The sequence below is a fragment of the Hipposideros armiger genome, unplaced genomic scaffold (genome assembly GCF_001890085.2).
Source record: "Hipposideros armiger isolate ML-2016 unplaced genomic scaffold, ASM189008v1 scaffold_169, whole genome shotgun sequence".
In the NCBI taxonomy this organism is placed as follows: Eukaryota; Metazoa; Chordata; class Mammalia; order Chiroptera; family Hipposideridae; genus Hipposideros; species Hipposideros armiger.
Window position 1 is genome coordinate 578,831 of NW_017731519.1, and position 12,573 is coordinate 591,403.

The following is a 12,573-nucleotide window of genomic DNA, read 5'->3' on the forward strand; positions in this document are numbered from 1 at the left end:
AATATAATCTCCAGCTGCTGCAAGGGCCATAAGAAACAAACTGGGTTCCCGTGTCTAGCTATTGATAATGGTGGCTTTTTAAATTCTGCTTTTAATTCCCTGAATTGCAGCTGTGATACCATGCTCTTGCAGCCAGGAGGCCTCCTGACTGTGGCAGAGGAAGTGGTGCTCTGGGTGGACTAGCAGGCAATGTTCGGGGGTCAGTGGCAGAACCCCAATCTAGAGCCTGCTCCTCCAGTTCTTCTTTCATAAGCACCTCGCTCCTGGTATTAAATATTTTCTGTTCACAGTCTCCAGAGTAATATCTATTTATGCACTAAACTCTTTTTGACTGATACACAGACTGCCAGGAGAAATAGAAGAAACCTACAGTAAACATGTCCTGTTGACATTTTCATTTCAGCAATAAAGAAATAAAATCTAGGCAAACAAAGAAGTTACTAAGGGAGGAAATTTGAATTAGAATAATAGTTCTTCTTTATTTAGTATTAATACCAAGAGAATTGGAGTGGTATCGAATTTAGGAAGTGATATGTGCACCTCTTAAAGATTCATAATATGTAATTGTGTAGTACAAACTCTGAGAAGCTTGCATTTCATTTATTTTGTTTATCCTTGTATTTCCCATTCAGAATGGCAGTCATTATTTGGGAAATGCTAGTTGACTTTAATTTGAGGGAAAAAAAATACAGCCTTAGTAACTATTCTTAAAGTAACTTAGTACTTTATAGTAACTTAACTAAGGAAATATTTGAGATGCAAAAAAAATCAAAATTTAAAAAGCAAAGAGGATATAGAAGAAAAGTCAGCAAGCAGTAAAACCAACAAAATGGTTAATGTCTAAATCATTGTTAATATGGTTGTTAAACTTAATATGCATGTTAAGCAAAAGTCTTGAAAGGGAAGATAAAGTAAAATAATAATAATAACAATATAAGTTTAAAATCCTATAATATTTCAACAAAAAATTAAGTGGTAAAGGAGGGATGAAGAAAGTGTTAATTGTTATATCCTACATTGAGGGAGGTGAGCAGAAATGGATTCATTCATAATACTGATAGAAAAATTTAGGAAATAAATAACTGAATGAATGAATACATACATACATATATACATACATATTTAATGCTGAGGTAATATAAAGGGATTAGGATTAATAGCTCTCAAATCAATAGAGAAAGAAAGAAAACCTAATAGAGAAAAAGAGTCAAGACATCCTAATATTATACGACAAGTAGTGACAACTATAAGTATAAAAAGCAAAAACACTTACAATGGCTTTTAAAGAAATCTAATTATATGATGTAATTTATAAAGATGTCAAATTATAATGTACACCTGAAAGTTAAATAATGTTATAAACCAATGTTACCTCAATTAAATTAAATACACAAAGCAACATGAAAAAAATCCAACTGTATGCTCTTTATATGCAATCTATCAAAAACAAAATCAGATAGAAAGCACAAAATAAATCAAGGAGGAACAAAGATATTATGAGAAATCAAACCAAAGAGAGGTAGGAGGTCTTGATATCAACACCAAAAAAAAAAATAAAGATAAAAGAAAGTAATTGGAGAACAAAAGATTTAGTGTTGCTAAAAATTACACAGCTATGACAAAGGGGAGAGATGCCATTTTCTCCCTCTCTTAGTGCCAGCCTCCCCTGAAATAGGAGCTCCCCACGTCTTACAAGTGTTAAGGCCACGCCTCAAAAAATGCTTGCCCTTCAGGTCTCACATGTTCCTTCTGCAGGGATGACTTATTTGATGACTGAAATCAGAGAAGGATCCTTGTGCATGGATGGACTCCTCTCTTGGGCATGCTCTCTTAGAGCCAACTACCTAAAACACAATGAGTTCCACGTGGACATCTCCCTGGAACATAGAGTGGTACCACTGATGTGTGGCATTGGAGAAATCCATCCCCTTCCAACCCAAGGCACCAGAATAAATATTAAAACAGTGTGCTTGCTATGCAGACACAGCCTCACAGTACACTCCCTCACATGCTCTTTCAACCTCAGTGTTGTCTCTACCCTCACTATATAGAAATTCTGGGGCTACTGCCTTTCCCCATCCTAGCTATTCCATTTATGATTTATGACTAAATAAAGTGAGTAGTAGAAAGTCTATTTTGGCTAGAAATCCAAGCTAAATCCTCCAATTCAGCATAGCACACAACAAAGCTAATATTTCATCCCAATCCGATTTCTGAGTATCGTTCTCAGTTAGTTTATAAACAGGAAAGGAGAGAGCTGTGGATAATTACACCCTCCAAACCTCCAAAATGGAGGCCATTAAATTTAATGAAAAAACATTAAAGCAATATATAAGAAGAAATTGACAAAACCACATTCTAAATGGGAGGCTCAAACATTCTCTTTCAATCCTTAACTGAACAAAGGGACAAAGAACAGAACAGGAGATAGGGAATTTGAACAAATAATAAGAATTTGAATGAAAAGATACATTGAAGTTTGTGTTTTACAAACAGGGAGGATACACATTCTTCTCATATATTCATAAAATTTGATTATATACTAAGCCCCAAATAGAATTTCAATAAAATCCCAAAAGTGACAATTCTACCTGCCATAGCCACTGACTATAAAAATAAAACTGGTTATTAACAATATAAAACAACAGTAAAATAAAATTTAAAATAGATTAGAAATAGTAAGTAATTTTAACCTGCTGGTCAAAGAGACAATTAAACCACGATTTCAGAAAGTTAAAATAAATTGTATCAGAATGCCTCTTGTGTACCTCACATCCTTCTTGGTCTCACCTCGGATTCCATCTATATCTGTGGCAAATATTTCCACATAGATTTCAACCTATTTTGTGCAGATAGCAGTGAACCTCAGGGGTGAATCATATTCAGTATTCATAGATTCTCAACCAGGAAGTATGGGGCAGTTAAGGCCTTCAATCAGTGGGGATGGGAGTCAGTAGAGAAATACCTCCTTTAGCTCTTGGGGAGACAATTCTATGACACATTCAGTACAGTCCTCAGAGTGTCCCTATGAGATCAAGGACCATTTCCCCATAAGGATCATCAATTCAAAAATGCACACATGTGTTGGATTTCCTGCTTTTTCATGTTTCTCTCTCTCTGATCTCTCACTCCTGCTTCCAGGTATCATTTCCCAAATAAACCCCTTATATACCAGCTCCTGTCACAGGTTCACCTTTCCTTTCCCAGGAACACAGGGTAAGTCAGGCATACTCCTGGAAAGCTCACCCTCTGAATGTTATCTGGAGCCTATTTCACTAGTCAGAACCCCACGGTGGTGGGATGGATTTCAGGTAACTGAGATGACTGGGAACATTACCATGAAAGGATTGCCTATGAGCACTAAATCTATTTAACTGCAGAATTAAGACCAAAGCAAATGCAGACTAGTGTACCAGGACAGAGTGTAAACGTTTTATATCCTGACACTATGGAAATCATAAAACTAATAAAACTTGGGAAGAAAAGGAAGAAAGAAATAAGAGCTACAATAAGTACATTAATTGTGTCATCTGTAATAGTTTAGAGTTAAAAGATATCACTTAAAGCTAATTACCCAAGAAGTAGAATATAATAATATTGGACAATATAAAGAGTAAGAAAGATAATACTGTCAACTAAAATCTGTTGTTGGAGAAAAGGGGTTAAGGGGAAGAAACATGCCAATTTTTATCACTGCTGGGTAGGGAATTAAAGGATGCTGTCCAAAATTGTAAAGGACTAATAGTATTAGGCACTAGAAAGGAAAAACACACACACACACACATTTCTTAATATCAGGAAAAAATACACACACTCAGGCATATGCATGTGCAAAGAAAACAAAATGCAGTGAAAGATATTTTAAAAATTGCTGTGATAGAGTATATAAAATAATATAATTAAACAAAGATCAAGCTTATCTGAATATAAACCAATAAATATAAAGTTACTTAGTTAATATATTGAAAGATTTTCAGATGGGATAAAAAAATGATACCCAACTCTATGCTTTATAATACAGATGCATCTAAAACAAAATGATCCACAAAGGATCAAAATAAATACTAGGCAAATGCCTCCCAAAATAAAAATGGAATCAGATCTTAATATCAAAAAACGTAAAATTCAGGTAAAAAAACAGTAAACAATACACAAAAATAAGGACTCTCTTAACACCTCATGGACACAATTCATAGTGAATGTATAATTATGAATCTTTTATGCGCCAAATAATACTCCTGCAAATTTTATAAAGCAAATATTGCAGAACCTAAAAAGAGAAATAGAAATATATTCTATTAACATAATTTACTGCATTATTAGACCTAAAGAGACAATCATATAATCCTAGCTATTGCCACCAAAAAAATCATTTGAAAAACAAACAACCATCTTGATTACAAATACCCAAGTAAAATAGGGGAAAAAAAAGTGATTATTTGCTTGACATGATAAATCTATCTCAGCCCAAAAGTCAGCATCATGCTTAAAGGGAAAACAATAGAGGCACTCCTACCAAAAATTTTGTACAAAACAACTATGACGAATGTCCACTGCTATCATATAATAACGTGCTAGAGGAAGAAGCCAATGCAGTTAACCAGGAGAAAGAAATTAGAGATGAGTGAACTGGAAATAGAGACCTAAAACTTTCGTTATCAAAATTATTACAAAACTGGAAAACTCAAAAAATATCTTTTCCATATACAAATAGTAATCAGATAAAATATATGATGAATGTCAAGTTGCTATTTACAATAGCAACGAAAAGATTAAAAACTTAGGAATGAACTTAACAAGAAATGTGTAAGACCTATACAAAAACAATAACAACAGCAAAACTTTAAAACATTTCTGAAGGATATAGAAGAACTGAGCAAATGGAAACACATTATACTCTTAAATAAGTCAACCAAATATTATAAAAACATTAAATATGATTTTAATAAACAAACCAAAAGGGTTTTTAAAAAACTAGACAAAATGATTCTAAAGTTCCTAAGGCCAAATATCAAGAAAGCTCTGCAAAACATGAGATGAGTAATGGGTTGGAGGGACTAGTGCCACTAGATATTAAAATATATTTTATACTTTCAAAAATTAAAACAATGCAATATTGGCACATGAATAGGCAGACAACCAAAGGAACAAAACAGAAATATCAGAAATAGATGCAAATATATAAAATAATTTTGTATATAAAAAAGGTGGAATTTAAAATCAAAGTCCAAAGATGGACATTTAACAAATAGTGTCAGGACAATAGCTATTTGGAAAAAAATTATGTTGAAACCACATCACAGTATATGCAAATATAAATTCTATAGGAAATGAAACTAAAAAAAAGTGTTAGATGAAAATAAAGGAGAATTTTTTATAATCCTACAGTAATTCAAAATAAATGTCTGATAAATTTTACATAGAAATAAGTTATGCATGGTGAAAAGAAAAACCACAGTAAGCAAAATCAAAAGATGGGTACAAATTGAGGGAGGCGGCGGAATTTCTAAGTCATATCAATGATAAAGAGCAAATCTCTCTAACATGTAAATAAAATCTATGGAAAAAAAGACCAATAGCTCAATAAAAATTAAGAAAAGAATATGAACAGGTAGTTCAGAAATGTAAATGGCTCTTAAACAAATCCCACACTTGGTAAGGGAATCACAAATTAAAACCATGCTAAGATATCTATCAGAAGGGCAAAATAGGCACTTACATTCTGATGAGTGTGTAAATTGCTGAAAACCATGGAGGATAATATTGTGGTATCTGTCAAAAGAACAATGATATACTTTCTGACCCATCAATTCCACTTCTGGGAATCTGTCCTACAAATATACTTAGATGTATGTGAAATTGATGTAAAAAGTCATTCTATGAAGGGTTGTTCGTATTAGCAAAGATTGGAAGCAACACAAATATCCATCAATAGAGGTCTGGTAAATTAACTCTGGATATTCATGACAATTGAATACCATGAAATTATTATTATTATTTTTTTAAGATTTTATTGGGGAATTGGGGGAGGGGAACAGCGTTGGGGGATCGAGGAAGGGGAACAGACAAGTTGCTATCCTTTTGTTCTTCAGTCTAGTTGTGGAGGACATCGCTTCACTGGCCCATGTTGGTATTTTCATTGCACTCTTCCCAGATGAAGCAGATCGGTTGCCCGCCACTGGACGGTTGCTCATGGTAGCCCTTGGCAGCTCATGATGGCTGCTGGCTGCTTACGCCAGATGCCAGCCACTCCTGGTAGCTTTACAGCAGCCCACTGCAGCTTCACTGCAGCCTGTGCCATTGCTGGCGATTCAAGGCAGCCCAGCTCCAGGTTGAGCTGTTCACCATCTTAGCTGTAGAGGGCGCAGCATCACTGGTCATCCATGTGGAATCCGAACCAGCAGCCCTGCTGCTTAGAGCTGGTGTCCCAAGCCAACTCTTAACTAATGTGCCACTCGGCTGGCCCTGAAACTATTTTTTTAAAGTGAGGATGCTTTCTATGTAATGATAAGAAAAGATCATTGTATTCATTTCTCAGGGCTGTTATAACAAATCACCACCAAATGGGTGGCATTAAAGCAACAGCTATTCAGTCTCTCACAGTTCTGGAAATAAGAAGTCTGAAATCAGGTGTTGGCAGGGCCACATTCCCTCTGAAGGCCATAGGAAGGATCTGTTCCATGCTTTTCTCATGGCTTCTAGGGGTTGTTGGAAATCATTGGCATTTCTTGACTTGTGGACATCACTTCAATATCTGCCTCCATCTTCCAAAGCTATTCTCTAGATTAGCATTTGATTATATAACTGGGTACTCCAGCTAGCCAAGTTGACATACAAAACCAACCATCACAATGGACAAGATATATACTAAGTAAAAAATAAATCAATATACATAATAGTGTATAAAATATGCTACCTTTTATTTACAAAAAAAGGTAGAATAAAAATTCATCATGCTGTATTTGCATAAATTCTGAAAGGATTTTCATAGTTATATGTATGAATGTGTAGCTGGTTAGATTAGAGACAAGGAAAGGAACACAAATTTACTATATAATTTTTTTATATAATTTTGATTTTTGAACCATGGAATGTATTATCTAGGTAAAATGTTTAATTAAAAAAATATGCAACAGTAAAATCTGTGGTATTGGTGCAGGAAAAGGCAAATCATTAGAACAAGATACAAAGTCCAAAACTAGACACACACACACACACACACACACACACACACACACACACACACAGAGTGACATTTCAAGTGAATGGTAGAATTATAGGTGAATTTTATGTTCTTTTGCTTATCTGTATTGTCTTTTTCATCAGTGAACACGTTTCCTCTGCGGCAATAGAAAAGCAATTTAAATGTCTTTAATCTTTTTTGGAAAGTTTAGCAGAGGCAAACAATTATGGATCAAAGCCTTTTGAGAATCAGAGAATTTTCTCTCCTTTCTAAAAGTATTTAAAAATTGATAGCCTCTCCTATTTTTTTTTTAAAGATACGTTTCTTACCTTGAAGGATATGAAGGGAGGAAAGAAATGAGAAAGGCCCAGCAACTTCATTAATTGTACAGTTCAGATATTGGTGAAAAATGAGCTTTAGGGAAACTGTTTGGCATGATCATCTCTTTGCTATTATTAACTTATTTCTATTCATACTTTTTACACACTGAGTAACCTTGCACAGATGCATGGTTATAAATTCCATACATGAGTGATTGAGTCCCAGATCATATCTCCATTTGGCCTTCCTTCTGTTTGTTGGCCATGTCTGTGTGGACATCCCACAACAACCTCAGCATGCTTGAAATGGGGCGACTCATCTCACCTACATTCCAAATTTGCTCTTCTCCTAGCCCCCATGTCAGTCCTTGTCACTATCATCTCCTCACTAATTGAGGGCCTCATCTCTCTTCCCCTCTCCCATATCTAATTGATTACCAAGTGCTATCAATCCTTTCATAAATAGCTCCACAATTCATCTATAGTGTATTCCCATTGACTCATTATTTCTTTTTTCCCAGTTTTATTGATATATAATTGACATACATCACTATATAAAATTAAAGTGTACAGCATAATGGTTTGACTTACATATATTGTAAAATGATTGCTATAATAAGTTAGCATCAGTCATCTCATATGAACATACAATTAAAAAAAAGCAAAAAATGAAAAAATTTTCCTTGTGATGAGAACTCTTACGATTTACTCTTTTAACAACTGTTATATATTTCATACAGCAAACTATAGTCATTATATTGTACATTTCATCCCTAGAATTTTCTCATCTTATAACTGGAACTTCGTACATTTTAGTCACTGTTCTTCAATCCCCCCTCCCTCTACACCCTCACCTCTGGTAACCACAAATCTGATCTCTTTTTTTCTATGAGTTTGTTTTTTTCTTCTAGACTCCACATATAAGTGAGATCATACAGTATTTGTCTTTCTCTGACTTATTTCATTCAGCATAACGCCCTCAAGTTCCATCCATGTTATTGCAAGTGGCAGGATTTCCTCATTTTTTTTGTGGCTGAATATTCCAGTGTGTGTGTGTGTGTGTGTGTGTGTGTGTGTGTGTGTGTGTGTGTGTAAAACAACACACAACAACAACTTCTTTATCCATTCATCCATTGATGGACACTTAGGTTGTTTCCATAACTTGGCTATTATAAATAATGCTGCTATGAATATGGGGATGTCGATATCCTTTCAAGTTAGTGTTTTAATTTCCTTCTGATATATTCCAGGAGTGGAATTGCTGGGTTATATGGTAGTTCTATTTTTAATTTTTTGAGGAAACTCCATACTGTTTTCCATAGTGGCTGCACCAACTTGCATTCCTATCAACAGTGTACAAGGGTTCCCTTTTCTCCACATCTTAGCCAGCATCTATCTCTTATCTTTTTGATGACAGCCATTCTAACAGGTGTGAGGTGTTATCTCATGGTGGTTTTGAATTGCATTTCCCTGATGATTAGTGATGTTGAGCATATTTTCATGTACCTGTTGGCCATTTGTATGCCATCTTTGGAAAAATGTCTATTCAGGTCCTTTGTCCATTTTTAAATTAGATTTTTTTTCTATTTGGATGTATGTGTTCTTTATATATTTTGAATATTAATTCCTTATTAGATAAATGGTTTGCGAATATTTTCTCCAATTTTGTATGTTGTCTTTTCGCTTTGTTGGCTTGTTGAGAAATCTGCCCAAAGTCTTATGGAGCTCACCTTGTATGTAACTTCTCTCTTTTCTCTTGCTGCTTTTAAAATTCTTTGTCTTTGACATGACAGTTTAATTATAATGGGTCTCAGTATAACCCTATTCAGATTCAATCTATATTTGGGGTCCTTTGGGCCTTTTGAATTTGGATCTGTTTCTCGTCCCAGGTTTGTGAAGTTTTCAGTCATTATTGCTTTAAATATACTTTCATTCTGGAATTCTCATAATGCAAATATTGTTTCTTTTCATTGTGTCTCATAAGTCCTTTAGGCCTTCTTTACTCTTTTTCATTCTTTTTTTCTTTTTGCTCTTCTGACTGGACAATTTCAAACTCTGTATTGAATTATTGAATTCTTTTTTTTTTTTAGCTGAGCCATCCTGCCATCTGTTGGCAGCTCAGCGGCTGCTCAGCTCAGGCCGGGACTCGAACTGCTGTTGCTCAGAGCTCACACTCTTGAGTGAGCTCTTAACCAACTGAGCCACTCGGTCGGCCCTCTCTATTGAATTCTTTAGTTCAGTTATTATATTTTCAGCTCTAGGATTTGTTTGTTTTTTTTATGGTTTTAATTTATTTGCTGAATTTCTCATTTTCTTCATGCATTTTTTCTTAATTTTGTTTAGTTGTCTACTTATGTGTTCTTATAGTTCACTAAACTTCTTTAAGAGGATTCTGAATTCTGTGACAGTTCATAGATCTTTTTTTTAGGGTCAGTTATGAGAGTTTTATTAGTTTCCTTTGAGAGTATCTTATTTACCTGATTTCTGATGATTCTTGATTCCTTATGTTGGTATGTATGCATTTGAATAACTGGTCTCCTCTTCCAGGCTTTGCAGGTTTGCTTTGGCAGAGACAATGCTTCACCAGTCAGCTCAGTTTGGGATGTGTCTGCTGGTAATGTCTTTAGGCAGGTGGGGCCTTTATTAGGGTCTATTTTGGGGTGAGGCAATTCTTTAAGCTCTAGTTGGGGGCAGGGTGTGTACCCCTAGCTGAGAACAGCTGAATTGGATGCTGGCTCAGTCCCCTGCCCATGTGAGGATGTAAGATGGACTCCATGCTTGCAGGCTTACTAGGTGGTCGGGAGTGGGTACTACACTCAGCAGTTGGTGAGGCTATGAATTAGCTTTCCCACCCTGATGGGGCTGCAAGACAGGACCCACAGCCTTCATGGCTCATTGTTTGGGGACCTCAATCAGACAACAAGAGTGTGCATTGAATATCCTGGTCAGGTGAGGCCACTGGTTTCACTCTGCAGACAGGGAAAGCTACATGCTGTGTTCTTTGTTCAAGCTTCACTGTCAGCAGGGCTGTTGGGTGGGCTACGCAGATTTCTGTGTGCTCTGGTAAGGTTATTCAACAATATGTGGGGCTATAAGTTAGTTTCCCTTCCACAGGCTCGGTGGGAGAAGCAGCTCCAAGGCCATTTGGAGGGCAATGTGGTCAGAATGTAGCCATTCCTCTTAATCTTCGAATGCTGTCTGTCTTTGTCTCTGCGGTGCCTGGGGGTGCTTCAGCCACAATCCCATGTGCTACAGTTCTTTCAGCAGCATCTTGTCCATGAATGACTGTTAATTGCTTTCTTGTGAAGGGGGGCAAAATCAGGAACAACCTATGTCACCACCTTGGTGACGTCATTCCTCATTATTTCTTATCTGCAATTCCTAAACAGTTTAATTCATCTTTTACATTAGTGTAAAAGTTACTATCCCCAAATAAAGATCTTATGTCATCTAAAAACCCTCATTTGACTTCATTAAATTGCATTATATATAATAGAAGGTCCAAAACCTCTTGTTGAATGAATGAATGAATGCGTACATGCATGATTGGGCAGTGAATAAATTCAGGTACAGTTATTTTCAGACTCATTAGCTATAAAACAATTGTTAAAAGAAATGCCAGTCATGTAAAGCCATTTGCTAGTCCTTAACCTCTGAAACAATTGTCCATATCACATCAAACTATTATAGATGAAGTTGTTTTGTTAGTTATTTTATTTTATTTTATTAAATCAACCAAGGACAATGATTGCACTTAATATGAAAATTTGGAATTGACTACACTAATAAATGTAATCGTAATAACCACAATGACATTTCTGCAGTGCTACAGAAACAATAGGGGTATGTTTCCTGGTGGTAATTAAAATTCAGAATTCTTTCAGCTCCAAATCCATATACACTGTACAACACAAAGGAATGCTCCCTGTAAGATAAAGTGACTAATTCTCATCTACTAAATTATTATTCAAAACACATTCTTTGTAAGTGTACCTAAATACATTTCTGTAAAGCTAAAAGCATCCAGAGATATATAGCACTCATCTTGCTATAAATTTAAATGCAATCCTGACCTGTATTTTTATGAATTAATAAAAATGTTACTTGGGCAATCTGGGTTTTGCAGTTAATCAAGAGAATTGTGTCTTTAAGAGAGTATCCTAGCAACCTCTCAGCAGCTAAGGAAAGACTCAACTGATAATATATGCCAATTTAATTATGCTGCTGGTCTCCATCAAACTTTGCAGTTAATCAAAAAGATGCTTAAAAACAGAAACAGAAATTAAGCCACAGATGAAAATGAGAACTACTAGATAAGGGGCATAAGGGAAGAATTTCATAACTAAATGAGAACCTTTTACTCGGGAACATGTTTATCAATAAGCAGAGTAACAATGAAGTTGATAAAGTTATGATTGTTTTGGGGGTGTCAGAACCAACATATTAATTACTCTAAGAGCTTGCTAGTCCCAGGGCCAAAATTGCTTTGGGATAATCACAGCTTTATAGGTAAATTCAAAACTTATAATCCCACTCTATATTCAATGGCCCATTCAAATGTACATTTTCTAGTGTTAATGCATTTTATGGGACCTAAGTCCTGGAGAAATATGTTTCTCTTGAGTACACATTTGGAAATCTAGCTAATTTCATCACCACTACTACCTCCGACCACCACTTCCCCTATCCCATAACCACCACCTCTATTTTACATAGCCCAATACTTAGCCCCATCTTAATCTGTTTATAAGAGATTATGCAGAACAGGTCTTTCCTAGATGAGGTGGAGTTTTTTTGGTAATGTACTCATACATCAAGGAAGCCAGAGAAAGACAGATGGAGACTTTGTACAGCAAACAAAACCCAGACTCATGAAAACATGACCTACTTTGCAAATAAACACTTCCTCTGGATGTATATAGGAATTCTTGTATATATACATTCGTCTTCACAGATACTAAAGAGTAAACACATGAGACATTTGAATACTTCGTTCTAATTTTTCTTTACCTAACATATTCCCTATATACAGGTTAATTTCTTTTAGATAATTTTAATAGTCCTTAAACT